Source organism: Lepidochelys kempii, chromosome 7 (assembly GCF_965140285.1).
Source record: "Lepidochelys kempii isolate rLepKem1 chromosome 7, rLepKem1.hap1, whole genome shotgun sequence".
NCBI lineage: Eukaryota > Metazoa > Chordata > Testudines > Cheloniidae > Lepidochelys > Lepidochelys kempii.
Window position 1 is genome coordinate 69,383,710 of NC_136386.1, and position 15,683 is coordinate 69,399,392.

The following is a 15,683-nucleotide window of genomic DNA, read 5'->3' on the forward strand; positions in this document are numbered from 1 at the left end:
GGCCATGGCTGTCCTGATTTCACTACAGCACAAGGTCGGGCAGGGGGCACTTCACTACAGTTGATAAGAAGGTGATGCATCGAGTAATCTTGTTCCCTAGCACAACAACCATGTCCAGATGCAGGTACATGAAGTGACACAGTGATGTATCTCTCCTCCATCAGAGGGCTTTACTGGACAAATTGCAAAGAGTGTTGAAAGTGATAAGAGGAATGTATCACTGCAAATTTGCTTTATAGGCAAGATATATAAACAAAATGCTTTTTCACAGTCACCAGGCAGAAGATTCCCCAGTGCCTTTATAAAAATTGATCTGCCCTTTAAAGCAGCACACAATCCGAAATGACAGGACTCCATATGGAATCCAAACAAGGGAAGAAGTTGGTTCTGAGATAGTGCTGACAATCTTCCAATACACATTCCTTCTTGAAGTACCCTCCCTTAACACAGTCAGTGTTACTCTGTCGGTGGTACAGTTTAACAGAGACAGAGCACCAGAATAAAAAGCATCTACAGAGAAAAGGGGGAATCCATTTTATATATGTAGCTCGGTAATTCTGAATTAGGTCATGCCAATGTTTAATCTTCTCACAGAACAACAAAAATACATTGAATGAATGACATAAAAATGGCTGAGAAACTTGAATTCCTTCAACAAGAAAAACAGAAAAGACATTTGGATAATTAATAAAGAAAGAAGAACCAGTAAATAATTATTAATGAAGAGTACCCAAAGGATGGAGGCCCAAGTCCTACACAGATACTGTTATTTCTAATTCAGGGAGCACAAGACTAGGAAGGCATTGTGGTTTCCCTTCATCCTCCTGTGCAATTATATCCTAACCTCCCTTTGCTCCCAAAGAAGATTTATAATTCTTTTTCTCAGCTGGCGAGGCTAAAGTCTGGAGTTTTGTAATATGGATAGCTCTTGTATTGTCAAGCCCATCTATTCAAACATCTTGAGTCAGCCCCACCCCTTCCCCTTACCTCACCCCCAAAAATTATGAGATTGATTTAAAAATCATTAGTTATTAAAAGAATAACTATTGGGGTCTTTTTACTTGCCTTCAGGTGTTTGAGGTTTTGGGCCACATTTTCAAGCTTTTCTTCACAAGTATGAAAAGCTAGAAACATACTTTTAAAAACAAATTAGGAACTAAGATTCTCATGTAATCACATGACTCTAGGAGCTTGGGCTTTGTGCAGAAACCAACTATTACAAGACTTGCGATAAAATAACAAGAGTTGGCAACTTGGCATGCGGTTCATGGAAGCAACAGGTCCAGCAGGCTTCCAAGAAGAATCAGCCAAATCAGGATGGAACGTTGCATCCTGACAACTGTGATATCTATCAGTAGCACCCTCCTGGCAAAAAAAAAAGTCAGAGGTAAAACATGTTGTGTGACATGCAAATTAAGTGTAGAACTCAGTCACAAAGTTGGGGCACAATGGTCTCAAATAAGATCTAATTGTAGACAAATAATTATTTTGTCTGTATTCATTTATTTTAACGTTGAAATGTAGCATTTAGTTTTCATTTACAGAAAAATCTCATCAGCATTAAAAAAAAGTCAATAAATTATAGTCTAAGAATCATTTGCTGGACCCTTAAAATTTGCCCCAGGCTGCACATGCACATTTAAATAAATAAACGTTGCTAAGAATAAATACAAAGTTCTGTTTTGTGCATCATTTGTTAATACCAATTGTACCATCCCAATTGACCACTAACTGTAAAAAGGCTTTTCTGATTATATGAACTCTTCTTAGCATACAACTTCTTGCCTTTAGTTCAAGTGATTAATTGAACTTGTGTATGGAAAGGCTTAAATCATCCTTAGCTTCCTGTTTGTTCTGAATCAATGGTGACTTTGCAGGAGCTACCTAGCTACTCTCAATGATTTGTTACATGGAATCTTATGGAAAAAAAATATTCCCAGTTCAAATGAAACTTGCCAAGCTTCTAGTACCGCGGAGGTTTGAGAAAAAGGAAAATTAAAGAGATTCACTTAACAAGAAATCAAACTGATGACATCTAAATGAGGTCCTGGAACTTTAAGAGTGGGAGATTGTTTCTGTTTTGTGTTTTATATGGAATGTGCTGTCGGGAATATGTGGAAACAGAGACAAATGTTATATGAAAGTCATATTTTTCTTGATGTCACTGTTTATGGGGAAAACTTAGCTGCAATGTTTAAGACTTTTGATGTTACTTACTTACCATTTATATATGTAACCTCTGGGAATTTATAGAAAAGATAAACATGGATTTGAAAACTCTTTAGGCTATGCTGAGATTTTTTGGATTTCATTAGGTCCTTGTGGTTGCTATGCTAACGGATAATATGCCAACATTTACTACAATGCTGTGGCTGCTGAGCATAACTGATATGTATGAGCATGCGTCCAAGTGAAGTTGATGAATGGTTTTTAGTGATTGCACTTCTGTACAGTGAGGCATACATTACTAAGGTGGTTACTCTGCAGCAATTCAGCAATGAATCTTAGTGGATAAGATACCATACTAGATGCATTCTGTAATTCTGTTGTCTGTGAAAATGTACTCTTACTTGGACATCACTCTGTTATTTTGTTTTAATCAGCTGGGATGAGCAAAGACCTAAAGTAAGACTAAATACAGATCTTGTGTCCAGGAAAGTAAACACACACAAAACCCATAGGCAATTTTCATGTAGGGAAGTGTTAATATTATATATGACAGGTCTGGCAGATACTGTGATATCTCCTGATAGAGGAAAAAATATATCATACTAGAAATAGCTACTGGATAAAGAGAGGGCTCCAATTATAAAAAGGGATATGTGTTTTGAGAGTGAAGTCTAAAATACAAGAAAACCAAGGAGTGGAGTTTGTTTGGTTTTGTGTGTTGATAGTGGGTATTTTTAAAGATCCTTATTTGGTTTTCTGCACCCTTAGCTGTTCTTTTTGCTCTCTGGCATTGTGTCAATGACCAATCAAAAGGCCAGTGGCATAAATTTTCAATATTTTCTCAGCTATTTTGAAAGTAAAAAGCCTTCAAATCAGGGCTGGACTGAAGCAATGTTCTCCTTGGGAGCTGCTGACTACTGGCCCTTCTGAAAATCTCGCCCTGACGGGTGATCCTAAGACCTTTGGGCCCTTTTGAAAATCCCAACCTATGTTCCCTATTTGAACTTGGTCTTTATTGATAAATTAAAGTGTTTCATAGTAACACATAGTATAGCATTGATAGTGCCACACAGTACAGGCTAAATCAAGATGTTTTTATATGATGTGCAAGAAACCAGATATACTAGATGTCTGAAAGGACTACTCTGAAATCTATTGAAAGATTCATGATGAATGGAATAGCTTTTGCATTATACTTGCAGAAAAAGGTGCATGAGTGGAGACTGGGAAGAGAAGGCATTTCTCTTGACAGTTTCCACAACCTTCAGGAAACAAAAATCACAGTTGTGTGTTTGATGCAAAAGATAACAAATTTCAGAATGACTTTGTAGTCATTCTGTGGAGGAGAAGGGAATCTGAATTTGAGAATGGGCGGGACCTGAGCCAAAGTGATGATTCAGTTCTTATTGCTTCAAGAATATTTAAATAGACTTCTGTTATCAGTTTGGAGAGGAAAGTTGAGGAATCAAGTCATTGAGGTTTCCAAGAATATAGTGTCAAAAGATGTTTTGCAGACACAGTTAGTCTTTTTATTTTTTAAATTTTTTTGCCTGTTTAAGAAGTGACTGCCAGTTCCCACAATAGTGACAAGAGTACCAGATAAAGCTGGGAGTAAGAAGTCAGAGCCCAAGAAGTCATAACTAATGGGCCAAAATATTTTCTGTTGTCAATAGAGTTACATCAACAATGAATTTGACTCAATTGACAGTGTTAATAAATTAAATTATTCTCAATATCAGAAGGAAAAACTTGGTGGTTGGGTGAGCAGTTTGACTAGATATACTGTATCCCATAGGGCTGGGGAATACTTTGGATAAAAAGTTCAGATTTTTCAGAACCTTTTGCTTAAGACTAAGAACTAGAACCAGTGCCCAAGTGTCTCTAACTACAGATGTATGTGGAAAAAGTTACACGTTATTCTCCATTACTCTCCAATTAAAAATAAGCAGAATCAAGATGGCTTTTGATAGGAAAGGAGAAATAGAAAACCAACTGTGATGGGGTATACCCCTGCTGGAGGCCTCCTGGCCCTGCCCCAAAAAAGGCAGTGGAGAGGGTCCTCCAAGCTGCCTAGAGTGAATATGTGGGACACAGCCAATTGTGGCCCCACATCCTACTATAAGAAGAGCTGCAGGGCCAGAGGCAATTCAGTTCCTTGCTGGAGCTGTAGGAGTGTGGATAGTGTGTAGCAGGCTGATGGAGCTACAGAACCCTGAACAGGGCAGCGCTGCCAGAAGCCAGGGAGAGCAAGAAGAAGCCCTGAGCTGGTTGCCGGGACTCCATTAGGACAAGGCCCTGAGGTAACAGTGAAGATGGTGCGGGGCCATGGGGAAGTGGCCCAGGGAGTTAGAGAAGCTGTGAAATATAGTTATAGGTATAGTTACCTTCTGTACATTGTGATGATAGTGCATGTTCTTTCTGAGACATTGACAGAATAAAGACAATCAAGGCACATCAAATAATGGGGAAAATATTCAAAGGCAGAGCTGTTTGTAAATTTGAAACTCAAGTTTACATTTGTCAAAACTTGACTCATGTTTACACACTTTGGAACACCTAGGTCCTAAATGAGGTAAGCATGGGCCCAGTTTCTAACATCTACAGTCTTGCACTAAGTAACAAAACAGAGAATGACAGGATGATATGGATGACAGAAATAAAGGTAAAGATGATGGAAGTGTACAACTGATTTAAGAACTGATATTTCAAGGCAAATTAATGAATTTTTTAAATAGTTACATTAATTTAAATGGGCATGTTTTGTTATTAATTCATGGTTTTTAAGGTAGAACATTAAATGGGTGACTATGCATAGAATGTCTCATTACTTCTGATGGTTTTTCTTTGCACATGATTAAACTCATTGATCTGCTTGGTAATAAAGTCACATAAAAATGTGCATATAGAAATATGTTGTCGTTTAGCAAAGACTGGATGTGATGCAGAATCCAAAAAAATATTCCTGAACATTTTTATTAACTAACATTTTAATTCAGGTTCCTACTAAATACCAGAAATGTCAGTGTAGTTCATGTGGTAAAAGGAGAGCAACTGATATGTATTTTTAAGGAAACCACAGATTGAGTGTCATTTATTTGTAACTTATCTTTTTCTTTTACCTTGTCATTCATGCTTTTGATTTTTTTTTATCCCAAGCAAAACCTGAAAACCAGAGATGACTTTTAGGAAATTGTCAGTTAATATACATCACGGCTGTCACTCTAAAACCAGAATTAGTTTAACAGTAGTGTAAATGATCAGACCTACATGTGCAGAAAAACACCCCAGTTTTAAATTCACAAATGTAATTAAACTGAGGTCTTAGTATTTATCTTCTTAAATATGAAGTGAAGGTTAAAAAGTTCTTACCATATTATTTTAAAACTTAGATAACATCAATAGAACAATATCTGGATGGTGGCGAGAAAAAATGTTTCTGTGTTAATAAGAAGTGAAAGTTCTATTGTATTAGAGATTTTCCTTCATAATATATTAGTGTTGATAGAGTGCAAAAGTCTTACCAGATTAGTGAATTTCCATTTATACAATACATTTGTGCTATATTCTTCCTCTTTGCCAATATTATTGGAAAGAAATAATATCATAAGAAAATTGCTAATGTGCATGATGAGTTTCTTAAATTAATGCTTTGAGTAATATCAGCAAAATGTAGGGCCCACATCAGGGAATAAAGTGTGTAGGAGACATAAAACTCAGCAAGTAGAAACTAATGGAGTTTCTCGCCCAATCTTCTGTTATGGGCCCAGCTGCACTCCTTGCAGATCCTTCCTGATCTGAAGGAGAAAAGAGGTATCCTCAGTACTCAAATTTAATCAAACTTTTATCTGGCTCTTTGGTCCAACCTGGTAAAAATTGTTAGTATATTGCTTTTCACTAGTGACTGAACTTAAGATTATGGGCCAGACACTTGGGTGCAACTGAAAGGGAAAAAGACAATCTTTCTGCACTTTGCTCCCATGAATACCTGGGCCTACCAGATCTGGTTTCACCCCAAGTACAATTTAGAGTAGTCACAGTAGTGCTGGCTTGTAGCTGTGTACTGGGGCCAATATGCCAACAGGGGTGATAGAACACAGAGTTCATTCCCATCACAGCATGCCCTGACCCACCAAGGGAATGGAAGATATTGGTGTAAAACCAACATAGCTGGCATGCTGAGGAATCCTTGCATGTCTAGCGGGACTGAAGAAGTGGCTCAGTGTCTTTATGGCAAGTTATAGAGACCATTTAGTCCAATACATTCACTAGAGTTGTAAGAGGAAAAAAGCCTGGTAACCCCTATAAAATGTACATTGCAGTAATGGTTCAAAAATGCTGCAGTAATGCTATTGTAACTTATAGTTTTCTAGACAACATTTGTGTATTGCATTGTTAAATCACTGTAATATTATTTTCATACAATAGTATCTGTTTTTCTCTAGATGACATGCATTAGATATATAGTTATTTAGGTAGCATTATCTTGGCTGCTGAGGTTCATGAGACACCTGATTACAATCTAGCAAAATTAAAATATGCTCAACATTTATAGAGTAAATGTTAATTCAAATTTTGAACAAAAAATTCTAGGTTCAGTTAAAAGAGTCCCACCAGAAATACTCACAAGCTTAAAGTTAAGTATATGATTAGGTTTTTCACAGGAACAGGGCCAGAGTGCTCAACAAGCCCTGTATGCTGTCTATATAGTTCTTCTTTACAGTGTGTTCAGTGACTTAAGATACTGAACTGTGCAATGAATGAAAATTTTTATACAGTGAACTCAACTCTCTGCCTATTTTCAGAGAAATAAGACAACTCAATTACAGCTAGAATTATAGTTCTGGTTCAAATGGACCTAAGCTGACAATGCAAAACACTCTTTTTTTTGCCTATATTTTCAAGCATTGGGTTTCCTGAAAGAAGCAAAGTACACACATGCATGTCTGACTGACTTGTGTTTGGGTTTGTCTACACTTAAAACGCTGCAGCTGGACCTCTGCAGCGCTTCAATGAAGACACTACCTATGCAAACAGGAGGGATTCTCCTGTTGGCACAGGCATTCCACCTTCCTGAGGGGTGGTAGCTAGGTTGACAGGAGAATTCTCCTGTAGACATAACACTTTCTACACTGGGATTTTTTACACTCTTGTGCAACGGATTTATATCAATTTCCTAGTGTAGACTAGGCCTTTGTTACGGCTATTTGATTTTGCTGTCAGTGTATCTTGTGATGTATTGTGCAACCAAGTGAAGTCTCTCTTTATTTGTGCCAAGATCCACAGAGAGAACACTAACAAATAAACATCACTCATTTAGTCTTTTTCTCTTTTGGTTATTTTGTGTAAAGATTCTGAGGATAGTTATCAAAGTACAATGGAAACTAAGGCCAACATTTTCAAACTTGAGGGCTTAATGTTATGCATCTAAAAATTATATTCAAGTGCTAACCATCTCTGACTCCCACTGATTTCAGTGGCAGAGCCGTGGAAGTCAGAACCTCTGAAAATCAGGATAATTTTTAGGTGACTAAATACAGAGTAAAATGCCTAACTTTATGTAGAGAATTTCTTTCCCTACTCTTTGGATGTGTCTACATTGGAGCTGGAAGTATAATTCTGAGCTCGAGTAGACCTATCCACGCTAGCTGTGTCTGAGCTAACTGAAAACACAAGTGTAGCTCCAGCAGTTTGAAAAGTGTGAGGAGCTAGCTACCCCGAGTAATGATCCCATTCAAGTCACTAGAGTGCTGAAGGGAATTAAAGAGTATAGTGCATATCCCCTAAAAATGTTATTTAGTTGTCAAAGTCAACATTGGAAAGTTTTTTAAGGATGACTAAGGGCAAATATAGTGCAAATCTATAAAAAAGTTGAGTAAGGACAACCCAGGGAATTACACACCAGCCAGCTCAACTTCAGTACCCAGAAAGATAAGCAACCAGTTTGCAGACACACAGAAGATAATAAGGAGATAAGTAACAGTCAGCATGGATTTGTCAAGAACAAATCATGTCAAACCAACCTAATAGCTTTCTTTGACAGGTTAACAAGCCTTGTGGATTGGGGAGGGGAAGTGGTACATGTGGTATATCTTGACTTTAGTAAGGCTTTTTGATACTGTCTTGCATGACCTTCTCATAAACAAATTAGGGGAAAACAACCCAGATGGAGCTATTATAAGGTGGATACATAAGTGGTTGGAAAATCATTCCCAAAGAGTAGATATCAGGTTCACAATCAAGCTGGAAGGGCCTATCAAGTGGGGTCCCACAGGGATCAGGTCTGGGTCTGGGTCTCTACAATATCTTCATCAATGATTTAGATAATGGAATAGAGAGTACACTTATGAAGTTCATGAACAATACCAAGCTGGGAGGGGTTGCAAGTGCTTGGGAGGATAGGATTAAAATTAAAAATGATCTGGACAAAGTGAAGAAATGGTCTGAAGAAAATAGGATGAAATTCAATAAGGACAAATGCAAAGTACTCCACTTAGGAAGAAACAAGCAGTTGCACACGTACAAAATGGGAAAGGACTTGTCCTGTGGGAAAGGGATCTGGGGGGTCATAGAGGATCACAAGCTTAATATGAGTGAACAGTGTAACACTGTTGCAAAAAAAGCAAACATCATTCTGGGATGTATTAGCACGACTGTTGTAAGCAAGACACAAGAAGTAATTCTTCCGCTCTACTCCACGCTGATTAGGCCTCACCTGGAGTATTGTGTCCAGTTCTGCGTGCCACATTTCAGGAAAGATGCTGACAAACTGGAGAAAGTCCACCGAAGAGCAACAAAAATGATTAAAGGTCTAGAAAACATGATTACAAAAATTGGTTTGTTTAGCCTGGAGAAGAGAAGACTTAGGGGGGACATGATAACAATTTTCAAATACATAAAAGCTTATCACTAGGAGGAGGGAGAAAAATTGTTCTCTTTAAGCTCTGAGGATAGGACAAGAAGCAATGGGCTTAAATTGCAGCAAGGGCAGTGTCATAAATATAAAGGGAAGGGTAAACCCCTTTGAAATCCCTCCTGGCCAGGGGAAAGCTCCTCTCACCTGTAAAGGGTTAAGAAGCTAAAGGTAACCTCGCTGGCGCCTGACCAAAATGACCAATGAGGAGACAAGATACTTTCAAAAGCTGGGAGGAGGAAGAGAAACAAAGGGTCTGTGTGTCTGTCTATATTCTGTCTTTGCCGGGGATAGACCAGGAATGGAGTCTTAGAACTTTTAGTAAGTAATCTAGCTAGGTACGTGTTAGATTATGATTTCTTTAAATGGCTGAGAAAAGAACTGTGCCGAATAGAATAACTATTTCTGTCTGTGTATCTTTTTTGTAACTTAAGGTTTTGCCTAGAGGGGTTCTCTATGTTTTGAATCTAATTACCCTGTAAGGTATCTACCATCCTGATTTTACAGGGGGGATTTATTTACTTCTATTTACTCCTATTTCTTTTAAAAGTCTTCTTGTAAGAAAACTGAATGCTTTTTCATTGTTCTCAGATCCAAGCGTTTGGGTCTGTGGTCACCTATGCAAATTGGTGAGGCTTTTTATCCAACATTTCCCAGGAAAGGGGGGGTGCAAGTGTTGGGAGGATTGTTCATTGTTCTTAAGATCCAAGGGTCTGGGTCTGTAGTCACCTAGGCAAATTGGTGAGGCTTTTTACCAAACCTTGTCCAGGAAGTGGGATGCAAGGTTTTGGGAAGTATTTTGGGGGGAAGGATGCGTCCAAACAGCTCTTCCCCAGGAACCAGTATTAGTTTGGTGGTGGTAGCGGCCAGTCCAAGGATAACGGGTGTAATATTTTGTACCTTGGGGAAGTTTTGACCTAAGCTGGTAAAGATAAGCTTAGGAGGTTTTTCATGCAGGTCCCCACATCTGTACCCTAGAGTTCAGAGTGGGGGAGGAACCTTGACAGGCAGTTTAGGTTGGACATTAGGAAAAACTTACTAATTGTCAGGGTGGTTAAACACTGGAATAAATTGCCAAGGGAGTTTGTGGAATCTCAGTCAAGGGAGTTTTTTAAGAGCAGGTTAGACAAATATCTGTCAGGGATGGTCTAGAAAATACTTATTCCTGCCTTGAGCAGGGCTGTCCTGTGGGAGTGTGGGGCCCAGGGACAAAGTGACGGATTCATCTCTTCCGGGATTGACCGTGCCGGCCAATTGCACCAGCCCGCAGGGGCCCCCAAAGCACAGGGCCCAGAGTGGTCCCCCCAATTTGCCCTACCTAAGGGACGGCTCTGGCCTTGAGTGCAGGGGACTGGACTGGATGATGTCTCAAGGTCCCTTCCAGTCCTACGATTCTATGGTTGTAGCTGAGTTGAACAACTTTTAATATTAAATTTACCTTTATATAGATTCCAAGGTCAGAAGGGACCATTACGATAATCTAGTCTGACCTGTGTAACAAGGGCATTGAAATTCCCCAAAATAATTCCTAGAGCATATCTTTTAGAAAAACCTCCAATCTTAATTTAAATTGGATATTTTTCTAAAAGATTTGCTCTAGGAAAATGTTTGATCCTTGCAGTATAGAATTTCATCCTGGGAGCTTCTTAGGCATACTTATATTACAGTTTTACTATTTATTAAACAACAGTGTGCAGAGCGCTAATCAGGACACAAAAGGTTATGTTGTCCCCATTCCAAAGAGCTTACATTGTATCAGGTACAGCACTGTATATGCCTTTCTTTACCTAGTCACTATTACAAATCACAACTGTGAAGTATTATTTTATTTTTATTATTGATAGTTAACCAAAAGTTTAGATATCCTGTATATATATAGTTCTTATAGAATGATGATTGCCTTTAGATAAAATCAATGTATTCATTCAATTGATATTTAATAATTTGTCCCCATTAGTATCTTTGCTAAATTATTTACTGAAGAATGACTGCGTTGAGGTTGGTGAATTTTCGTCTAGCATTTTAGCCACCAAAGGCCAGTTCTTCCTAACTCAGAATTAGTTTAGCTCTTGTGACTTTAGAGTATTTGTAGATGAATTAATTCTCAATACATCTAATGTTTCTACCTTTCCCATTATCTTTTAATAGAGATATTCACAGCTGCCAATAGCAGTGGATCTACAGAGTAATTCAGTTGCACTAGTCCTGAATCTTACTGTGGGAGACACAAACATTTACAATGCCCAATATTTTTTAACATATATTTGGAGAGAAATAGAGAGGTTTCATTTGAGTTTCACCATCCTTCTGTGCTCAGTCTCCTGCACTCCTTCCAATCTGCCTTTTAGCCATTTTTATAGCGTTTGATAGTCACAGATATTCACTGAACATTTTGAATATTTGGACATATTCAGTTCAGTTTGTCCATCACTAATTATTGCACAATCACTTACATAGTGTTTTATTTACTCTGTGGTGCATACATGCATATATAGGATTAAATTCAATTCTCATGTACACTGTTATAAACCCAGAGAAAATCCAGTGAAACTAATCCAAATTTATATTGATGTAACTAAAAGCAGAATATAGATGAAAAGCTCTTATCTAAAATATTTGCTGACACAAAGGGTTAGATGTACAGTTACCAATTTTGTATGTGTAAATGCTTGATTTTTTTTATACAAATGTATGTGCCCAGGCATGTGTCGAGGCCCACTGGAAATTTGGCTCAAATTGTTCAGTTCACAGACAGAAATAAAAGTCTATTATCTACGTAACCCAACAATCACAAATCAAACATTAAAATGAATATTAACATTTAAATACCCTCCCTCTACCCCCAGAAGTACCATAATCCCACTCCCAAAAGCAAAATGTCTTCTCACCTCACTTCATTAATTCCACAAAATGGCAGAAGCACTAATGCCACCAAAGACAGGAGTGTGTTTTGCTTTAGGAAATTGGTTTACAATATTGTATCTATTGTGTTGAAATTATTATGTGGAACATTTCAAAGGCACATTTGGGTCAATGGGAGTTGGTTGCTTAGCTCCTTTAAGCTCCATTGAAAATCTCGCCTATATTTTAAAATCATACACTGAAATGTTTTCAGAGAAGATCAGTAGCTTGGCACAGTAGACTTAGGCCCAGATCTTCAAAGATATGTAGGCCCCTAGACCCCGAGCGCTCATTCTTATTCATTATAGTAGCAACCTTAAGAAATTAACATAGGTCTGGAAGGAACCCGCAGGGCCATGGAGTCCAGTCCCCCTGCTTACTGCAAGCACCACCATCATATGATCCTATTCATAAACTCTTTATTCTATAAATAACATAAAAAACCCCTTTCCCTAAATATATTATTTCTCAGCTGAAACCTATAGTTGAACAATTTAAAATATTTATCAGTTAAGCATTGTATAATCTTGTCGAGAATGATTGTGTGGTTGAATGAAATGTAGGTACTTTATGTAGCAAGCTTCAGAGATTCAGCTGTTAAATCCAATAGGGACTATTATGATAATCTGGTGTGACCTCCTGTATAACATGGGCAAAAGAACCTTATCCAATAATTTCTGTATCAAGCCCATAACTTTTATCTGAGCTATGTTATATGTTTAAAAATATTTCTAGTCTTGCCTTAAAGGCTTCTCGTGATGGAGTATCTACCACATCCCTTGGTAAGTTGTTTCAGGTAATGTATACGGTCATCATTTATGGCACTGAGAACTCAGCAGCAGTAAGATATACTTTTATAGGTATACACCTTCTTCAGGGACATATTTAATTCAGAAGAGAAGATATTATCTCACTTACACCACTAGAGTATAAATAGTAGTCTCTTTGCTGCATGATCCACTGGGAAAAAAAGATAGAGATTTTGTAGTTCTTAAATTTAAAAGCTGATTTCAGTAAAGAATGTTCCCAGAAGGATATTTTATCTTTGAAACTGCTTTATCATATTGGAGAGCTATGGTACTTTCAGAATTTCAGTAACAACTCTGTGAACCACCTGAAATCTCACCATTTTTCATTGACAATGAAGTGTTGGGTAAAGGAGATAAAGTCAAAAAAGTGTCCGACTAGCAATGATGATGCACTACGTATTGTTGCCCAATCAGAAAAAGAGTTCCTACTAGAAAGATCAATTAGGGTTTGAAATAGTCTTCCATTGAAAATACTGGCAGCCCGTTACTTGAGAAACTGAAAACTAGACTGAACAAAGCACCAGTCTTCATGTCCTCATCCTCCATTTTAAATTACAAAAGTGGAAAACTGTCCTGTGCTATCAGTATATTCCTGCTAGCAGTCCCATCCTTCTCCAACGAGCATAGCAAACCTAACTTTCCATGAGCTACAAATCTTGATCTCTGCCCTTCTTGTACTTTTCTTCCTTTATTAACTCTCTAAGAAGATAATCCTCTTTATTTAGCCAGACTTGAATCTTTGAGTGGTTATGTCTAATGCAGAAATGCTCACCTGCTGGTTTACTTCAGTTACTTTTCCTTTTATTTCTTTTTTCTTTGCCTGGGAGCATGAATCATACGTTGGGTGACATTCTATTAACGGGGATCATTTTTGCTAAACTACAAATGTATACATTTGATTCTTTTTCTAAAGAAGGGGAAAAAAAAGACTGAGAGACAAAGAAAGAAAACCTCACCATATCTTATTTGTTCTGAAAGGGTTTCAATGCCAAAGAACCTTTCCTTTCACTTCATCTTATTGTTTGAGTGATATTGTATAACATTCTGTGCGTTATTGTAAGGAATATAGATATTATTGCATATTGCTGTTCCATGATCCTCAATGTAGTATTAAAGCATCTCACAATAAATTATCCCTAAAAGACAGTACCTTCTTCTTTTAAGCCAGTTCTTTACATTATATAAGGCTAGCAGGTTCCTGACAGAGAAAAAGATAAAATGTGGTGAAGTCCCTGGACTGAGCCTCAGGACATCTGAGATTAAATCTTGGTTCTGTCATTGACTTCCCTTGCAATTTTGAGGGGCGGAGGGATAGCTTCATCTCCATCACCTCAGTTCTTTTGTAAAATGTGCCTCAGTTCCCCTTTGTCTGGATTATCTAGTTAGTTTATAAACTGTTAGGGGCAGCAGTGATGAGCTGCCAAAATCTTAACAACAGGTTCCCTCCTCACCCCATGAGGGTGTTGTTGCCCACCCCTGCCCCCCGGGACTCCTGCCCCATCGAACCCCCACACATTCCTTGACGCGCCCCCCCAGAACCCCTGCCCCATCCACCCCCCTCCCCTGTCCCCTGACTGCCCCCAGAACCGGGGAGGAGGGTCTCGTGGGCCACCGTAGTGGGTGCTCACCCCACCCCTAAGAGCCAGAGGCACCTGGCGGGGGGCGAGGTGGGGAGTCCCGGAGGTGCTTACCTGGGACAGCTCCCAGGAAGCATCCAGCAGGTCTCTCTGACTCCTAGGGGCAGCGGAGCGTAGCTGGGGGGCAACAGAGGGAGCAGCTGCTCCCCCACTGATCACATCAGAAGTGGTGCCTTAGGCGCCGACTCCCTGGGTGCTCCGGGACTGGAGCACCCACAGAAAAAATTTGCTCCGCGCCCGGCCCCAGCTCACCTCATCTCCTCTCCGCCTCTGCCTCCTCCCCTGAACGCACTGCCCCACTCTGCTTCTCCACCTCCCTGTCCCCAGCTTCCCGTGACTGAGCTATTCAGCGGAAGCCGGGGAGGGCTGAGAAGCAGGCAGAGGCTTCCCGCTCAGGCTGAAGGTGGTGGAAGTGACCTGCAGAGCGGGCGGCCCTCCTCGCGCCCCCCCACCCCAGCTCACCTCTGCCTCCCTAGGCCTGAGCGGGAAGCCACAGCCTGCTGCTCAGCTTGCCACAGCTTCCCGTGCGAACAGAAGCCTGGGGACAGGTGGGGCGGAGAAGCAGAGCGGGGCAACACATTCAGGGGAGGAGGCAGAGGCAGAGCGGAGGTGAGCTGGGGCTGGGTGCGGGGCGGGGAGCTGCCAGTGGGTGCTCTGCACCCACCAAATTTTCCCCTTAAGTGCACCCAAGAGCTGGAGCACCCATGGAGTCAGTGCCTAAGGGACCACTTTTGGCTGGTTAAATTTAGAAGCCCCTTTAGAACCGGTTGTCCCTCGCAGAACAACCGGTTCTAAAAGGGCTTCTAAATTTAACAACCGGTTCTAGCGAACCGGTGCGAACCGGCTCCAGCTCAGCATTGAGGGGCAGGGACTGTTTCTTACTTTGTGTATATACAATATTAGCATCATGAAGACCCAATCACATTCGCAGCTTGTAGATGCTACTGTGATGCAAATACTTACTATTTAGATCTTCTGTGTTGGTGCTGTTACTAGAGCTGGTCAAACTATTAACTGCAAAAAGTTTATTGCTGAATGCTAGCTTTTATGATGATATGTGGCAGACTAATCCTATTCAGTAAACACACCAAGGAGGCTCTCTTCACTGCATAGGACACAGGCAGGGTAAAGAACTGAATGTGAGTTAGAAATCAGACAAAAACATAATGAAACGAATCATCATGGAAAAGAGGTGTGAAAAATTCCTGATATTCTGGAGGTGAAGGGGATGATTTTCATTTACACTTATGTCATTTT